The sequence below is a fragment of the Diabrotica virgifera genome, chromosome 10 (genome assembly GCF_917563875.1).
Source record: "Diabrotica virgifera virgifera chromosome 10, PGI_DIABVI_V3a".
NCBI lineage: Eukaryota > Metazoa > Arthropoda > Insecta > Coleoptera > Chrysomelidae > Diabrotica > Diabrotica virgifera.
In genome coordinates, this window is record NC_065452.1 from 36,703,044 (window position 1) to 36,722,036 (window position 18,993).

Genomic DNA, 18,993 nt, shown 5'->3' on the forward strand with positions numbered 1-18,993 from the left:
GTTGTCGATTGTAATGTGTCAAGCTTGGTATCGCAAAATCCAAAGCTTAGGTTCAGTTTCTGAATATAATGACAAAAATTCCGATACTGGGAAATTTTTAAAATTATTCTTTGGATTAATTTTTTACAATCAACGAAAGTTGGAAGTTGAATTATTTGTGAAAATCCCGGATGACAAACGTGTAAAGAATTTTACTGATTTCATAGTTGAAAACTATTTGGAAGAATCAAGGTTTTCCCCAGAAAGGGCCAGTAGTACAAATAGTATGTGCCGCACTTAAAATGCATGCGCATCATTTCAGTGTGTTTTAAATTCTAGTTTTTACTACCCACATCCGAATATTTTCAACGTTTTAAATGTCATAATGGGTATTCAATCCAAAAATATGTGAAAATAAAAAGTGCGAATAACTCGTGTTACGAGAGCAATGTAGTTTAAATAAAATTAAAGAACTGCAAGATAACAATTTACAGAATTAAGCGTTTATAACTCCCCATTGGGTTTAGTTATTATGTTATAGTATTAGGTCTATAAATAGATATGGTAAATATGTACGTATTTACTAAAAAGTATGTTTTAGTTAGTTTATAAAAAAAGTTAATTATATTAAATAATGATTAAATAGAGTAAAAAATATTTGATTTTTGTGTTCTCTTAAAAAAATTTAATTTATGTTCTTAAATTTGACCCTCGTAGGATAAATACTACAGTGTTCGAGTGAAAGGAGCAGATCATTATCTGTTAACAACTATAAACCGTTTATCCCTTTTCGTAAAATCCGTGAATTGAAGGTCTCCGACCATTTGTGGCACCTTTAAGAAGCTCTTTTTCTTTAACATTTTATTAAAATACAGGGGCAATAAACAATAATCCAGACTCAAGACGTGGTCTGGAGGCAGGCGGCAGGTATCGACAGCATGTAAAACACAACGTGACACAATCGAAGGCCGGCAATTGCAACAAGGGTTGTAAATGCAGGTTTTTTCTACTGATAAATGTTACCATTATAAAAATATACTCTAATCTCTTTATATAGAGAGAAATAATTAGGTCATTAGGTGAATGTATAATGTTAAAATTGGTATCCGTTTGAAACTATATCCTACATTCTGTTAAAATTTTAAAGCAAAAAATATAGTTTCATTCTTCACATCTTTATTTATTTCAATGTACATTTTATTCGAAATTGTTTGGTTCAAATTATTACTACCAAAAAAGCAAGACCAGCAAGACTCTTGCAGCAAGACCAAGACCAAGAACAAGACCGGCTAGTGCAAGACCAAGACTGCCTTTTAGCTGCAAGACCAAGACCAAGACCAAGCTTGCAAGAACAAGACCAAGACCAAGACTAGCCTGGTCTTGGTCTTGTTCTTGTTTTGCTCATCACTAATTACAACCAACCAATAAGAACTAGCCACAATGCTGACTCAACCAACACAAGCATCAGAGAAAATAGGATTAAAAATGAACATGAGTAAAACAAAAATCATGGCAAATACAAATGACCAGGTGCGGATACTGAGGGGGTCAACGGGTCCATGGACCCCCTATTGTATTGGACACCCACCCATGACCCCACGGACTATTTCCGTGTTTCATCCGTAACACGGAAAGAGTCCCTCTAGTACATTCTTTGACGGTTTTTGCGGTAAATTTGAAAGAACCGCTTGGATTGACATGAAATTTGGCATACGCATAGCTTACATGTCAAAGAAAAAAAGTGATATTGTGCCGATGAGTGCTTTTGCTCTGGAGGTGGGTACCACCCCTTCTCGGGGGTGGAAATATTTAACCTTAAAATAATCTCAGAAATCGATAGACATTTAAATTCTGAGTAAAAAATGTTATATACGACTTTTTCGGTAAGTTGATATTTAGCAAGTTATTTACGATCGAAATTGATGATTTCCTACATGAAAAATGCATGTTTTTGAGTATATTTTCAAAAAATACTATAAAATTATGTATTTTTACGAAAAAGTCATTAGAATAAAAAAGAAACCCTTTAAATTAGTAAATTGAGTGGTGTTCTTTAAATTATTATAGCAATAACACTACCTAAGTTACAGCCTACTTAAAATCGGGGTTTTTTCGAATTAACCTTGAATCAAATATTTTATCATTAAATAACGCAAGAAATAGAGATTTTTGGAAAAAAATTATGGAGACATCTTTTAAAGACTGTACTGATAACTTTAAAAGGTGCTACGATAAAAGTGATTTGGATAAAAAATGGCCGAGTTATTAAACAAACAAAACGATTATGTCGTTGAAAAAACAAAAAAATAATTATGTACTTAAATCGGTGAATTTTCCACAAAAATAAAAATTAACATTATTCCATATACATTCAGCTTTATTTATAAACTGACTACGTGTTCCAAGATTTTAACCGGTTTAAAGTGCTTAGATTTGAAAAAAAAAATCAATTTAGTATTAATTTATTTTTTGATATTTTATAAATTTTTTACATTTTTTCAAAATTACTTGAAAACTAAAAGAAATTTGACAAATATATGTGAATACTAAAATGTAGTATTTTTCATACTGAAACATTTTCAATGTCTCTATGATAAAAACTGAGTGAGATATTTATATTTTAAGTTTGCACGTAAGTGTGAGAAGCAGTTTTATAAGCTCTTTGAATCTTATGCTTTAAAAATCAAAGACCTCTAGAAAGTCCAACTTTTGAGAACTTTTAGCACTTACCATTCCCGATAAAATAAGCTTTGAAGCAATGAAATATCTTGAAAATTACAAAAGTTATCGTTAAAAAACCGTTAAGCTATTAAAATTTCAGCTTACTATTAATCAACTTTTTTGGTAGGCGGCATCCAGGTCCATAAGTAAAGTAACTTGTGAAGCGATAACGATTAATTTCAAAAGGGACCAACTTTATTTTGAGCGTAATTTGCTTACATTTAGGTAATGCTAAAAATTAAAAAAATAAATAAAAATAAAACTTTCTTAAAAACTTCTGATAAATTTTCCCTAAAGTGTGCTTCATTTTTTGGATATTTCACGTCGAAATGTCCGATTTGGAATTTCACGAATAAGAACCTTCTTTTCATTAGCTACAACTCTGGTTCTACTAGCTACATACACAGATTTTTTCAGTTTTTTATAATCTACATATATTTTTGCTCGGAATATTTTTTCGATAAAATACTTAACTTTTTCAGTTATTTGCGAAGAACCGTCTATTAACAACGTGGTTCATTTGTTGAAAAATGAACATATTCACTCTCAAATAAGTAGAAAAATATTGACTTAGTGAAAAAACTTTATAGAACAAAAGTTGCTTAAAATTAGTCAGTTTAGCTATTTCCGTAATTATTTTGGACCTACATTTTTTCACCCACGAGAAGGGGTGAAACTCACCCCAGGGCAAAAGCACACATCGGTACTATATCACTTTTTTTCTTTTACTTATTAGCTAAGTCTTAATGCTAACCTAAGGCTTAATGTCCAATTTCATGTTAACCCAAGCGGTTGTTTAAAATTCACAGGTTTTGCAATATTTTACCGTGAGTGAATGATCTAATAAATGTCTTTGTAGGGGTAGTTTATTAGGGTTGAAAATATTAAATACTTAATACACTAAATTACGAACATAAAATAAAGTTTAAATCACTACAAAATGCAACATTACCTAATCTAAAGTTACAAATTATTTTTTTATACAAATTCTTATTTAGATGATAGTTTTTAAGGGTTTAAAACTATAAAATACATTTCAATATGAGAAACAATCAAATTTCTATATTATGCATACTATTTAACATACCTACACATAATTTAGATTTAAATAACGCTTATATATATGCTGTTTTTATTTTTTGGTAAAAAGGGTAGTTTTCACCCCTTAAAAATAATAAGCACGCATTGTAGTCATATCACTTTTGAAGAGGAGGGCAAGATTAGCTTATTTGCAAAATTTCATCTAAATCGGAGCGATTCTTTAGAATTTAGAGGTTTTGCAATATTTACCGTTAAAGAGCGTACTACACCAGGGGCTCGATTTTTGACCCTTCGCTTCGTTATCGAACGTATTCGCTTCGTATCTGTTTAGTATACGTAGCGAATACGTTCGATTACAAAGCAAAGGGTCAAAAATCGAGGCCCAGAGCTCAATCCTTTTGATACCGTAGGTATACGGGACGAATGAATTTTATCCTTAGAGTAAGTGTGAGTAGAGTAAGTGTGAGTTGTATGGCTAAATCTGGATAGTATAATATTTGCGGAAGTCTGGACCCCCTATTATGAACTTCTAGATCCGCTCCTGCAAATGACAGAATAAATATATATACATATATATATATATATATATATATATATATATATATATATATATATATATATATATATATATATATATATATATATATATATATATAATCGGTTCATAACGTTCTACGACGTCTTCCGATTCCCAATCGCCATTGCTCTCGATAGTAGCACATGTCTTCGTTCAAGCCTCTTTCTCCGATTTCCCTATGGATTCCTTCTATCCAGCTTTTCCTAGGTCTTCCTCTCTTCCGCCGTCCTTTTGGTGCCCATCGTAGCACTTGCTTGGGTAATCTGTCTTCTTCCATACGTTGTACGTGGCCAAACCATCTTAGTTGCTTTGTTTTTATATCGTCCATTATTGTATGCTTTACATCCATTATCTCCAATATTCTTGTATTTCTGATTTTTTGTATTCTTGATATACCAGCAGATCTTCTCCAGAAGTCCATTTCAGTTGTTCTGAGCATATTTTCGGATTTTTCTTTAAGTGGCCAAACTTCGCTGCTGTATGTTATAATGCTCTTAACAATGCTGTTATAGATGTTACGTTTATTTTCTTTGGAGATACTTTGGTCCCATAGGATTTTGTTCAATAATGCGATAGCTTTCCTTCCTTGTGTGCACCTTTCTTGGATAACAGTAGTAATAACATAGTTGTAATAAATTTTGTGGAAGTATAGAAAAACAAACGTTTTTTCAGTGTTTTATTGTGAGATAAGTTATGAAAACGTTTAGCTATAAAATTGTGTACCATGTTTATCTCAACTTAGTGCTTTTGTATTTGGCTCAACTCCCTAATGAGAATCTTCTTCTTCTTTAGGTGCCGTGTCTGTATTCAGACGTTGGCCGTCATCATGTTTACAATTTCCTGAAATCTCTCTCTATCGGCTGCTACGCGAAATAATTCTTCTACTGTGCAGCCACACCAATGAGAATCAGTTGCAATTAACTCATTCCAAACTTCAGACAGGCTGTACATTTTTTTACATAGGAAACAATTTTTTTAAACAAATTCAAAATTACCTTCTTGTCTCAAAAAATGTATTTTCAGTTTTTTTGTTCGATTTTAAATAAAAAAAATCTCTTATCATTTTTCTCAAAAGTTGATAGTTTTCGAGTTATAAGCGATTTAAAATTTTAAAATGCCAAAATGCGTATACGCATTTTCGAGGTTTGAGAACTTATGTGTAAATTGGTGTTCAGGTTGAGGAGATGAGGAGTGCGTAAATTGAAGCTTATGCATCCAATTTTAAGATTAAAATGAGAAATCGGGGCTTATTTCAATATAGACCGTTGTTTTATAATTGTTAATCGTCGCGCGTCGCACTTTATGGTGCGTCTCTGTCGCACGTATACCTACATAGGAGAAAAATTCAAAACAAATACTTGACATTTATTAAATTTTTATAATATATTATTGACATAGTTTTTTAATATTTAATTATTCAATTAACTATTGCCAATGTGATAACTAAATCCGCCAATCATATAGTGCGATACGCCGCATATAGTGTGACGCGCCGCCTCGACGACTTAAGGGTCGAGTGGACGAGCATATTAACAATTAAAAACAACTTGAATGTTTAAACTTCAATTTAGGTACTTGACAACCTCAAAAATAATAATTTACGCATATGAGTTTTCAAGCTTCGAAAATGCTTATTTTCGCATTTTTCAGGTTTTAAATCGCTTAAAACTCGAAATATCAACTTTTGAGAAAAATGACAGATCCTTTTTGTTTAACATGACCCAAAAATGCTGAGAATATGTTTACGAGGACAAAAAAGGTGATGTTTTGAGTTTGTTAATAAATTTCTGCCTGAAAATTTCGCCCGGCACACTACTGATTTGTTTATAGGCGATATATGTTTTAACAAGAATCCGCAAAGAAACACAATCAGAACAACCAGACAGCGGTAGCATTAAATCCGGACCCCGGAAGTGTCATAGGTTTTCGAAACGGACCCTCGGTGAATATAATTGGTGACCCCTGGACTAGGGAACACTCAAATAAGAGAAGATTTGGAAATAGAGTCAACCTTAGAATATACATGAAGGAGCCCACAGCCCACCAACTCAGTTGTTGGGGTTATCTTCAGAGAATGGATAATACAAAACCAGTGAAAGAAATTTGGCAGGCAAAAACGCAGGGAAAAAAAGGCAAACCACGAAAAACATGGGATAGAACCCCAGGAAACATATTCGAAAAAAGAGGAACAACATGAATAGAAGCAAGGACGGTGGCCAAAATTAAGAAGGAATGGGTCAAGTTTGTACATAGTGTAAATATACAGGGTGTTTCATTAATAATTGTCCATATAGTAACTGGAGAAACCTTAGCACAAAATACGAAGATTTAACCTAAAATACTTAAATAAAATGTGGTTCCTTACTGAGTTACAGGGTGTTTTATCTAAAAATTTAAAAACTATTTTTGCTCAGAATTTTAAAACTATTCGACGTATCGTTTTCATACTTGGCACAAAGTGAGACTACTATACACCCTACTAAATTATGATAAACAAACGTATACCAGAGGCGTACGACAGGGGGTAGTGAATGGTTGACCCTTCTCAAATTCTACGCCACTGGTGGAATTACTATTTTAGTGCCATTTTTAGATTGTTCAATACTTTCTACGTAAATAATATACTCCTCATTGGTAATGATAAAGTCATTACTTTTCGAGATATTTGAAGTTAAATATGAAACGGCACAGTTATTTTGATTAATTTATGATGTGATTCATATGATTAAAATTTAAAAATTATTTGTAGCCAGTACTTTTAAACTATTTGGCGTATCCTTATCATACTTGGCAGAAAGTGTAGGTACTGTACACCCTACTAAATTAAGATAAATAAACGGTTCTAGCTACTACCAGAGGCGTACGACAGGGGATAGTGGCTGGTTGGCCCTTCCCAAATTCTACGCCACTGACGAAATTGCTATTTTAGTGTAATTTTTTGATTTTTCAATACTTTTTATGTAAATAATATACTCTTCATTCGTAACGATAAAATGATTAGTTTTCGAGATATTGAAATTAAAAATGAAGCGGCACAATACATTAATCAAAATAACCGTGTCGTTTCATTTTTAACTTCAAAGATCTCGAAAACTAATGACTTTATCGTTACGAATCAAGAGTATATTATTTTCATAGAAAGTATTGGAGAATCCAAAAATTGAACTAAAATAGCAATTCCGCCAGTGGCGTAGAATTTGTAAAGGGTCAACCATTCACTTTCCCCCGTCGTACGCCTCTGGTAATAGACAGAAACGTTTGTTTAACATAATTTAGTAGTTTGTACAGTACCTATACTTCCTGCTAAGTATGAAAAGGATATGTCAAATAGTTTTAAAATGCTGAGCAAAAATAATTTTTAATTTTTTAGATAAAACACCCTGTAACTCAGTAATGAACCACATTTTATTTAAGTGTTTTAGGTTCAATCTTCGTATTTTGTGCTAAGGTTTCTCCAGTTACTATATGGACAATTATTAATGAAACACCCTGCATAGCAGAATATTAGTTAAGTTTAAGATTCACTTTGATGTTAATATTAAGTTGTTTTTGTATTGTATTCTAATGTATTGTCGCCTTACACCACTATGTGGTAACAGGTTTTTTGAAAATATATACTATGTAACAAAACAAGTAATAAAAACATTTAACATAATATGTTTACCTTTGTTCTTCTTCTGAGTAAAACCTAAAATATTTGTTGCTCTTTGGAGATTTCCTCTTAAAAAGTTTTTTGAACCGCTTGAACACTGCTTGGGGTTTAAATTTAAACACGGTCTTAACCTCGGGCATTGTCACTCACACTGAACGATACAGTCCAAACTTGGAATGGCTTTATCAATAGCCATTCCAAGATTCAAATCAAGATTTGGAAATAGAGTCAACTTTATAATATATATAAATAAGGCAACTCATTTGGTGGGGCCATCTTCAGACAATGAAGGATACACAACTGGTGAGAGAAAGGCAGGCAATGACATAAAGAAGACAGCTGAACCACGACAAACATGGGGTATAACTCTAGGAAACATTCGAAAAAAGGGGAACAACATGGACAGAAGCAAGGACGCTGGCCAGCAATAAGAATGAATGGGTCAAATTTGTACATAATGTAAATATATAGCAGACTATTAGTTAAGTTTAAGATTCAGTTTGATGTCAATATTGAGTTGTTTTTGTATTGTACCATAATGTATTGTCGCCCTACACCACTATGTGGTATAGTCGGTTCGCTAAACTCAGACACAACTACTGGCTAGTGATTTTAGTAGGTAATTTTTTTGTTTTTGGCCAATGTTGCCAAAATTGGTAAAATTACTAACTATGTAGTAATTATTAACTATTCAGTAATTATTTTTTTGCCAATTTTATTAAATTGGCAAAATTACTTACTAAAATCACTAGAAAGTTGTGTCTGAGTTTAGCGAACCGACTATAACAGATTTTTTGAAAATATATAGGTATACTATGTAACAAAGAAAGAAGTAATAATAAAAAATATGAAAAAAAACATTTTTAAGAAACGCTTTTCTTTAGTTACGAGTGACTAACATTAAGAATATTATAAAAAAAAACAACTAAAACGCAAAAAATAAAAAAAAATTTAAAAAATCTAACACATTCGTCAAAGAAAAGCGTGGCGCGTCTTCATCGAATAAACGGTTTTCGCCCCACGCTTTTCTTTAACGAATGTGTTAGATATTTTCATTTTTTTTTTATTTTTTGCTTTTTAGTTGATTTTTTTGTAATATTTTTAGTTTTAGTCACTCGTAACTAAAGAAAAGCGTTTCTTAAAAACTCTTTTTTCATATTTTTTATTTTTTACTTTTTAGTCTTACATTTTTCAAACATTGAAATATATCGTCATGTTTATTAAAATATGTATGTATAAAACATATTATGATGTACAAACATGAAAAGTAGTCGGAATCGGCAAAAAATTTGAAACTTTATTGTTTATTTATGAAGCATAACGTAAACAATTAACGTAAAAGTGAAATTATGTATAGTTCATATCATTAGCTGCAATCCGTAAAAGTTTCAAGTTTTTACATTGTAAAATACAAGAGAATTTAAGCATTTTCCATTAAAATCGTTTTTTTTTATTTAAACAATTAATAAACATAAAAAAATGTTTTTAATGATTATTCGTGTATTGTTCCCGCGAATGCATATGACTGCAAATTTTCATTCATTTGCATTGGAGAAAAGGCACTCAAATTAACGTCTAAAAATTTGACGCAAACTATTGAACTAAATAAAAGCGTTTAAAAATATATAACATATGTTTACCTTTGTTCTTCTTCTGTGTAAAACTTAAAATATCCCTTGGTTTTTGGAGATTTCCTCTTGAAAAGTTTTTTGAACCGCTTGAACACTGCTTGGGGTTTAAATTTAAACACGGTCTTAAGCTCGGGCATTGTCACTCACACTGAACGATACAGTCCAAACTTGGAACGGCTATTATCAATATTTATAAGAAACAAACACCAGTTATCAGTAATGTCCCAATACTTAGGAGAATGTATCATTGACACTTAAGATGTTAAATCTGAACTATAACAATTAAGAGTTTTTAATAACTTTTTGGTATCTCTATCAGGAATAAAACATATTTTCTATTATATCTCGAACAAACACATTCTTTATCATCTGAGGGAATAAACTGTTATTATGTGTTGTTTGTTTAATGCCGCCAGTGGCGTTTTTATTGTAAGTATTGTTATAAATTTAGATTTAATCTGAATATGGTAGTAGAGGATCCGATATAAGGTCGATTTGCACCGATCTGTTTAATGGACAAAAATTATTGGATATGTAATTGAACATGTTAACAATTACAAAAAACAAGGGTTGCCCGATCTAATCTTGTTCTAACTAAAATTAATTATTAATTAAAAAATTACATTTTTTTATGAATTTAAAAAAAAATTCCACCCGGCAGATATTATTTTAGATTTTTTGGATCATTCTAAACAAAAAAGGTCTTTTGTAATTTTTCTCTAAAGTTGGTCGTTTTCGAGTTATAAATAATTTAAAACTGAAAAAAGAACGAAAGATGACAATTTTCAAGGCTCAAAAACACAAGTAAAGTATATCATTTTTGTAATCATCAAGTACATAAATTCAAGTTCAAACCTTTTTCCATCAGGTCTCGATAAGAATTTAACCATGTTTTATTCTAAAACATATGTTTTTAATTGTTAATGAGGAAGGTTTCTTATGGGGAGACGGGCATTACCAACTAAAAAACAATGTTTCAGAATGAAATAAGTCCAAAAGACTTATCAAGAACTGATAGAATAAGGTTTGAACTTGAATTTAGGTACTTCGTAATTTCAAAAATGATATTTTATACTTATGTTTTTGAGCCTTGAAAATCGTCATCTTTCGTTCTAGAATAACCTAAAAAATCTGAAATAATATCTAGTCTAGGCGCCAGAGGGGTCACCGTGTCCTTTTCAATTCTGATGGACAAAGTCAACGGTTTCTTATGGATTTTTGGCTGCTGATTACGAATTTCGAGGGTGGATTTCGATCCGAGTGGTCAAAAAATTGTTATAAACAATTTAATTGTTTATAACTTGTTTATAAGGCTCTGGCTCATAAACTAAAAGAGATAAAAAATAATGTTTCAAATAAAATTTGTTCCTTAATAAAAAACAAAGAAAAAAACGTTTACTAAACTTAAATCCAACAATTAGAACTCAAGATATTGTACAATTAGTGCACAATGCAAATTGAAAATTGCAAAATAAGTATTTTTCGAAGCTTTATCGATCGTAATTCTTATCGAGCTTATCTTTGTCGAGCCTTAGAAGGTCTCATTTTAAAGCTTCATTAATAGGCTTTCAAAGTTTGTTAAATTACTTTATCTTAATTTGTTTTAAAGTTATACCCGTTTGAAGTTATAATTTTCTAAAAAAAATTGTACATTAATTTGTTTATAAGGGCTTCAAGTAAATTTGAGCTGTAATATTTATACTTTAATTAACCATAATGATAGAGAAATGCAAACGGAATAATTTGACCTTAAGAAAATGTTCGTAAGTTTACTTTTGGTCAAGATATCGATATTTTAATGGCGCGCTATGAGGCGCAACATCGACTCAGAGTCAAGTATTTTTCGACGCTTAATCGATCGTAACTCGGCTTCTACGGATGCAAATGAGCCAATATGTGATATCCATATAAAAATGGATCGAGTTATTTTGCAACATCATCATTGCATATAAAACGAGCATTTATGTTGTGGCGGCATACACACAATTGACGTGCCTTGATGAGGTTGCAAAAGAACTAGATCCACTTTATATGGATACTATCCAGTATCCACTGGATATCTATATGATATAGATTATATCTATATGATATAGATTATATCTATATCATATAGATAATTAGACTCTGAAGCCCCAGAAAGTTTTAGTTTTACTGCCTACAAGAACAGACTTGGTAACACCATGTAACTATAAAAATTGCTCTAAGAAGTTATGCAGAAATAAAAAAAGCTGAGATTCCCTGTATATCTCGATTCAGATGCATGAAACAAAAAGTTTGTAAAAATAGTATTAATAAATAATATCAACTTACTTTTAGTTCTATTTCTGAAATATTAGTTTTAAATGTTTTTTTTTCTCATTTAGTACAAAAAATAGAAGACAAAGTAAATAGAATGAAAGGTGATACGAGGTACAGTATGATGATTTAATTATAAGAATTATATGATAAAATTTTATTAGGATCTTCAAAAATGAAAAATGAAGATAACGTATATATACAAAGAAATTATAATTTGCATCGAGAAGTTAGCGCGTGAACCATTACGCGGTGAGCCGATCTTGCGCCTCAGAACGCACTATTAAAATATCGATATCTTGGCGAAAAATAAACTTACAAACATTTTCGTAAGTTCAAAATTTTCCTTTTGAGTTCTTCTATCATTATTGTTGATTAAAGTATAAATGTTTATAGCTTAAATTTGCTTGAAACCCTTATAAACAAATTAATGTACAATTTTTTTAAGAAAATTATTACTTCAAATGGGTATAACTTTAAAACAAATGAAGATCAAGTAATTTAACAAACTCTGTTTGGAAGCCTATTAATGAAGCTTTAAAATGATATCTTCTAAGGCTCATTTACATGCGTAGAAGAAGAGTTACGATCGATAAAGCTTCGAAAAATACGCATTGTGCACTAATTTTACAATATCTTGAGTTCTAATTGTTGGATTTAAGTTTAGTAAACGTTTTTTTCTTCGTTTTTTATTAACGAACAAATTTTATTTGAACCATCCTTTTTTATCCCTTTTAGTTTATGAGCCAGAGCCTTATAAACAATTTATAAACAATTAAATTGTTTACAACAATTTTTTGACCACTTGGATCGAAATCCACCCTCGAAATTCGTAATCAGCAACCAAAAATCCATAAGAAACCGTTGAGTTTTTCCATCAGAATTGAAAAGGACACGGTGACCTTTATTTGGCGCCTAGACTAATCTGCTAGAATCGAAATGTTTTTTTAATTTATAAAAAAAATGTCATTTTTTAATTATTAAATAATTATAGTTAGAAAAAGATTAGATCGGGCAACCCTTGTTTTTCGTAACTGTTAACATGCTACATTACATATTATCCAATAATTTTCATCCATTAAACAGATCGGTGCAAATCGACCTTATATCGTATCTTAGACTATGGGTATAAGACCAAGTAAATTACATTAATTAATTAATAAAAATAAATTAAACCACGGAAAAGTTTCGTGGGTGATTTGAGGAGGATTAAAAGGAAATTAAAACAAGTTTTTTTTATTCCGGCGCAATTCGACATCTCAAAAAATTCAAAATTCATAAAATGCAAGCATAGTTGCAGATAATATAAAAATTTACTTTTGTTATATAATATTTTTAAAATAACCTCAAAATTACTGAGAAAATGAAGAAAATCGTATTTTTTACTGTTTTAATTTATAATAAAAGTTTTTTAATTCCAATGAAATTTGGAAAAAATATACAGTATGTTTTTATATACTTTATATATAGTATACTTTACTTTATATAGTATGTTGTTAATTATAATTTTTTTTTTGAAAAAAAGATTAAAGAGTTTCCGAGATCTTCGTATTTTTTCGTACACACTTATTTTTTCAAAGAAAAATTCCATGGTGATTTTTTTTCTGCTGCTAGTACTTGTACGGGAAAAATTACTAAAGAATCAGTTTTGCATTATTTAAGAGTAGAGGAATTTCTTTAAAAAGAATAGGTAACTCTTCTTGTAAGAAACTAAGATAAGATTTGTCATTGTGGGAGGAAATATAGATCGATTAAATATAATGATCATCAATTACTCTAAGACATAATATTTACTAAAAACTGATACTGAAAATGAGCTTTCTAAGATTCCACCTGGATTTTCCTCAGCCCATAAGTGATTGTTATGGAAATTTCAGGTACAATTTTCCAAAGCCTTTTGCGAGGCTTTCCGAAAAACATAAATGATTTTCGTTGATGAGAACCGGAGATATTGCGACTTTTATAAATTTGAAGTTATGAATTCAGTTTTTGAAATAGTAAAATCACTTCGCCTTTAATAGACCGGTCTAGTTAGACTCAAAAATAGGAGTGAGGTTACAATAATTACCATCAAGCTGAAAATTGACAGGATTGTTCAAAATACCGTCATAAATTAAATGTAAAAAGTCCTCATAAATCCGACCCGAGCTAAAAAATTTACGCGGGGTCAAAGGTCACCAAATATTTAGCGATTTTCAGCGAAACGGTAAGTTTTATCATAAAATTGGTTCTAACAAAAAATGTAGATTAGACAATTATCTATAAAAAATATCTTAATACTTTTTTTCCTAAGAGCCACCGTTTTTGAGATACAACGATTCAAATAGTTGAAAGAGTTCTAATCGTCATAATATGCATTAGTACACCACGTATATACATCACTGAAGCTGTAATACAAGTAAACATAATATTTTATCGGTCAACTTAACTTATATTACACATAATAATATAAGATATTATAAATATATGATAATGTTTCTACTACACAGCTTGCGGTCTACCGAGGAATGCAATGTATAAGCCGTATTATATTACAGTGCCAACAAAAAAATCTTTACAAAGTGAATTTAACGCGAAAATAATAAGAATTATTTCAATTTTACGGCTTATTCCCAACAAAAATAGTAATTTTATATGACAAAGTATTAACTTATAATAATTCTTCTTACTTATGCGTCTTATTCAATTGGTAAAGATGGGTTTTGTCGGAATAAACACGTTCTATCGGTACGTCGGCTAATCTAATCACCCTACCTACCTACCTACCTACCTACCTTCTATTCTCAGAAGGGTTTGAACATAATAATGAAAGCCAACTTTCTAGGCAAAATGTTTATTGCTAAGTACTAATAAACATTTCAATATACAATAAACTTTATGAAAATTTAGTTTGTTTACTATTATGATAATTACACCGTAATCTTCCTGGGTGGCGGAAACATTCAGGTAGATGACGTAATGATAATTGAAACAGCCATAGAGCAATTCAATTTAACAAATACAAATATTGTTGTAGGTGAAGATGTAGACTTGCTCGTATTACTTACTGCTCGAACTCCAATCGAAAAAACTACCTTTTTTTAAAACCTGGAAAAGCTCAATACCAATCGGAAATATATTCATCGAAAAGTTTATCTAATTTTGCAAAGTGTCAAAAATATGTACATATATGTGTCATATATGTACTATTTTTACACGCAATAACTAGCTGTGATACGACATCGGCATTTTTCAGGAGGGGTAAAACGACTGTTTTTAAAATGTTTGAAAAACAAGATTACATATTTGAATGTGCTGAAGTTTTTTAAAAAACTAATTCAACTCCACAATAAGTTATTTCCAACGGAATTAGCTTTCTTGTCTCTATGCATGGAGCGCCTAAAAAACTACGTGCTTAGATAAGTTTCGATATGCATGTTTCTTTAAAAATACTCGAAATAAAAAACAAGTGCAGTTAGCTTGTCTTCCTCCAACCCCAGCGGCTGCTCATCAACATCTTTTTCGGTTATATTACCAAGTTCAAGTGTGGCTTGATTATCAGCTAGATCCAAAAGACTGGGAATGAAAATTAGTCGACAGTTCATTAGAACCAATTCAAACTTGACTCCCACCTACGCCGGAAATACTCCTGAACACAATTTTTTGCAACTGTAAAAAGGGATGTTGCGCTAAATGTGGTTGCAAAAAAGTTGGACTGTTTTGTTCGGTAGCATGCACTAATTGTCAAAACTGGTCGTGCTCCAATGTTGAATCACCAACAATTGAGGATTCATTTGATTCTATCGAGGAGCCATGCGATGTGTCATTCTTGGGGCAATTTACTTGCACCTAGGATGAACAAGAAGAAGAGGAAGCAGAAGTATTAGAAAATTATGAACCAGTTGGATAAATTTCCCTTTTTTTAATTTATACCGCTTTTTATAACTTTTATCATTTTTAACCCTTGCCAATATCAATTATTCAATAGCTTCAAATTAAACAGAATCATAACAGATCCGTGGAATAGGCCTACTGGGGAAACCACGTTAAAAACGCGCTAAGTACACTATCTCAAAGGTGGTGTGGAAACGTGTGCGCATATTATGACGATTACAACTTTTTAAATCGTTGTATCTCAAAAACGGTGGCTCTTAGGAAAAAAATAATAAAGACATTTTTATAGATAATTAGGTACCCATTCTACATTTTTTGTTAGAACTAATTTTATGATAAAACTTACCGTTTCACTGAAAATCGCTAAAAACTATATTTGATGACCTTTGACCCCGCGTAAATTTTTTAGCTCGGGTCAGATTTATGAGGACTTTTTGGATTTCATTTATGATGGTATTTTGAACAATCCTGCCAATTTTCAGCTTGATGGTAATTTTTGTAACCTCGGATGTGTAAGTTGACCGCAGTATAAAGCCTTTATCTTTGACACATCATAGACGACTCATTTTTAAAGGAATCGTTTTTAAGGTTTATAGACAGGTCACCGGTGAATTTAAAAAAAAAATGGGCTAACTCGGACTTTGAGGGTCGTAGGACATTGTATTTTTCTAATTCGTGTAAATTGTCATAGTTTCGAATGAAAATAAATTAACTTCCTACATGTTGGTGCGTCTGAGTATTTTAAATATTTATAAGCTTAAAATCATAGTACTTTTGTAAAGCTACTTTACAATATTTAGCAAAAACTTTTTAATTGTTAAATTATTTAATTTGATAATATAAGCATTTTCTTCAATTAGGTGTTTTTGAAATTCATGTAGACCTATGTAGAACCTTCTTAAAATTTTTATAGCTGAATACTTACGATATTATCTCTATTCTCACGAGAAACTAATAGTATGATACAATTTGATCCAAAAGATGGCATAACCCAGACATCCAAAGTGAAAGTTATTCTACAACACCAAATTGTTCTATATGGTCCACATAATTTTCAGAAAAAAGTCACACCATTTTGAGTGTCGTGTTTGGGGGGGGGGGAGAGGGGGGAAATCGGTAAATTCGTAGTGTTTTACGTTTTTCGTCAATATTTCTAAAACTATGCGGTTTAGCATGAACAACCTTCTATACAAAAATGTTCTACATTAAATTTGAAATAAAAAAAGACCCTATGCATAATCCTTCTAAAATTAACGGTTCCAAAGTTACGGAGGGAGTATAGTATAAATGGTCCAAAAAAAGCCTAACCCAGACATTCAAAGAAAAAGTTTTCCTCCAACACTAAATTGTTCTATATGGTCCACATATTGTTCGCTAAAAAGTTACACCATTTTGAGCGTCCGGTTTGGGGGGAAGATGGGGGAGAATTCAGTAAACTAGTAGTTTTTTTACGTTTTTCATCAATATTTTTAAAACTATGCTTTAGCGTAAACAATGTTCTATACAGAAATGTTCTACATAAAATTAAAAAAAAGGTCCTATACATAATTGTTATAAAATCAACGGTTCCAGAGTTACGGAGGGTGAAAAGTGGAGGTTTTCGATACTTTTTATATTCTTTGGGCAATTGATGATGATTTTGGGTGGTGAGGTTGACGTTTGTTCAAGGGCTTATCACTAACATACCATCGGCCACTGAAATAGCAAATTTTATTTATAAAACACAATCCTGTTAAAGAAAATTTGTTTCATCAGTAATAATATTATAAATTGCCCAAAATATATAAAAAATATCGAAAACCTCCACTTTTCACCCTCCGTAACCTCTGGAACCGTTGATTTTGTAATACAGTCAAAACCGTTTATAACGAACTTCAAGGGACTGGTGGTTTTTGTACGTTGTAGCCAGTGTTCTCTGTAAGCGGTTCTAGCTGTTAAAATGAACAGGTTGCTATAAACGATATTACATTGGTAGCAACAGTCAGTTCGTTGTAACTTTATGATGCAAAAATGTGTAACTTATTCTATAGGTACTTATAATATGTTATAACGTATTACACATATGTTAATATGTTACTAACATATGTGTTTATTGTAAATTTAAATATGTACATACATACATATAATAATATGAAGATATTGGAATTCGTACAGGTAGTCAATAAACAATACTCATAATATAACGGGTTCTCAAAATCGTTGTATTATAAAAGTATGGGCATACATACACTATTTATTTTTAAAAAGACCAAATAATGTCAATTACACCATTGGGCCTTTTGGGCCAAATGGTATAATAATGTAAACAAAATCTTGTGATAATATAATAGGAAGTCTAGTGTCTAAAGGACTTACAAGTGCACCCAGCCCGGATGTACCATCATAACCATAAATTAATAAAACCTTCCTTTTCATTTCGTGGTAATATCGGTACCTCCGAGAAGTACAATACAAGCAATTTTAAACTTTTTTCAACAGAAAGTGTTATTAGGGAGTTTTTGTGCACACAAATACGTAAACGTAACGCATCTTTTTGACATATACGCTTGCGCATTAATGGTTGAACTCCCGTATCGCGATGCGTATTACCTAAGGTTACGGGCTGGTACGTTAGGTTCATACGCATCCCTATCGAGCCGAAAGTCACCGAATGCACACGAGGATCTTGCCCGATTACCTACCAAATGAACATTTCATCAGCGTACTACCCGTTTATTAACATTTTAAGGTTATATTCGTTATTGGTTTACTCTATTTGAGTAAAATTATTCTGTGTTTGTAATTGGAAATTGGAACTTCATAATAGATTTAAAATTTTATTGTTTTTAAGTTGTCTATTAATAAAGCAAAATAAACAAATCTTGTATTAATTTAAGAAATACAGTGATCACCACAATTAATAACTAGATAAACAAATGACCTAGTTTGAGTAAAATTTTCAAATAAATATTACCACACTATTTACATTATACCTACTGGAATTCTGATGTAGGTATACAATAATTTACAACTAAAAAGTAGGTATAAACAAAAATAAAAAAATTTTAACCTAAGGAAAAATAATATTTTTATATTTAAATAGAAGCAATTAAAACCATACAATTTCATCATTCATTTATCTTTTTTTACATTTGTATATTAATTGTATATTGTGTGAACATTGTTTTATTTTTTTAAATGTCAACGGAATTTAAAAATGACTTTACGATTTGCTTTACGTTACG

At 31.0% G+C, this 18,993-nt stretch overlaps 1 protein-coding gene across 3 annotated transcripts in view; it reads right to left on the reverse strand.

Annotated features, from left to right (window-relative positions):
- The window catches only part of LOC114335309 (phospholipid scramblase 2), a 130,431-nt gene that overhangs the window by 57,901 nt on the left and 53,537 nt on the right, over window positions 1–18,993 (reverse strand). The window contains exon 1 of one of the 3 annotated variants that reach the window (XM_050641381.1): window positions 9,611–9,921. The exons of the other annotated variants lie outside the window; for them this stretch is intronic. The gene's annotated coding sequence lies outside the window, so the exon portion shown is untranslated. Of the gene's footprint in view, window positions 1–9,610; window positions 9,922–18,993 lie in introns of those variants that run through there. 3 annotated transcript variants of the gene reach the window in all.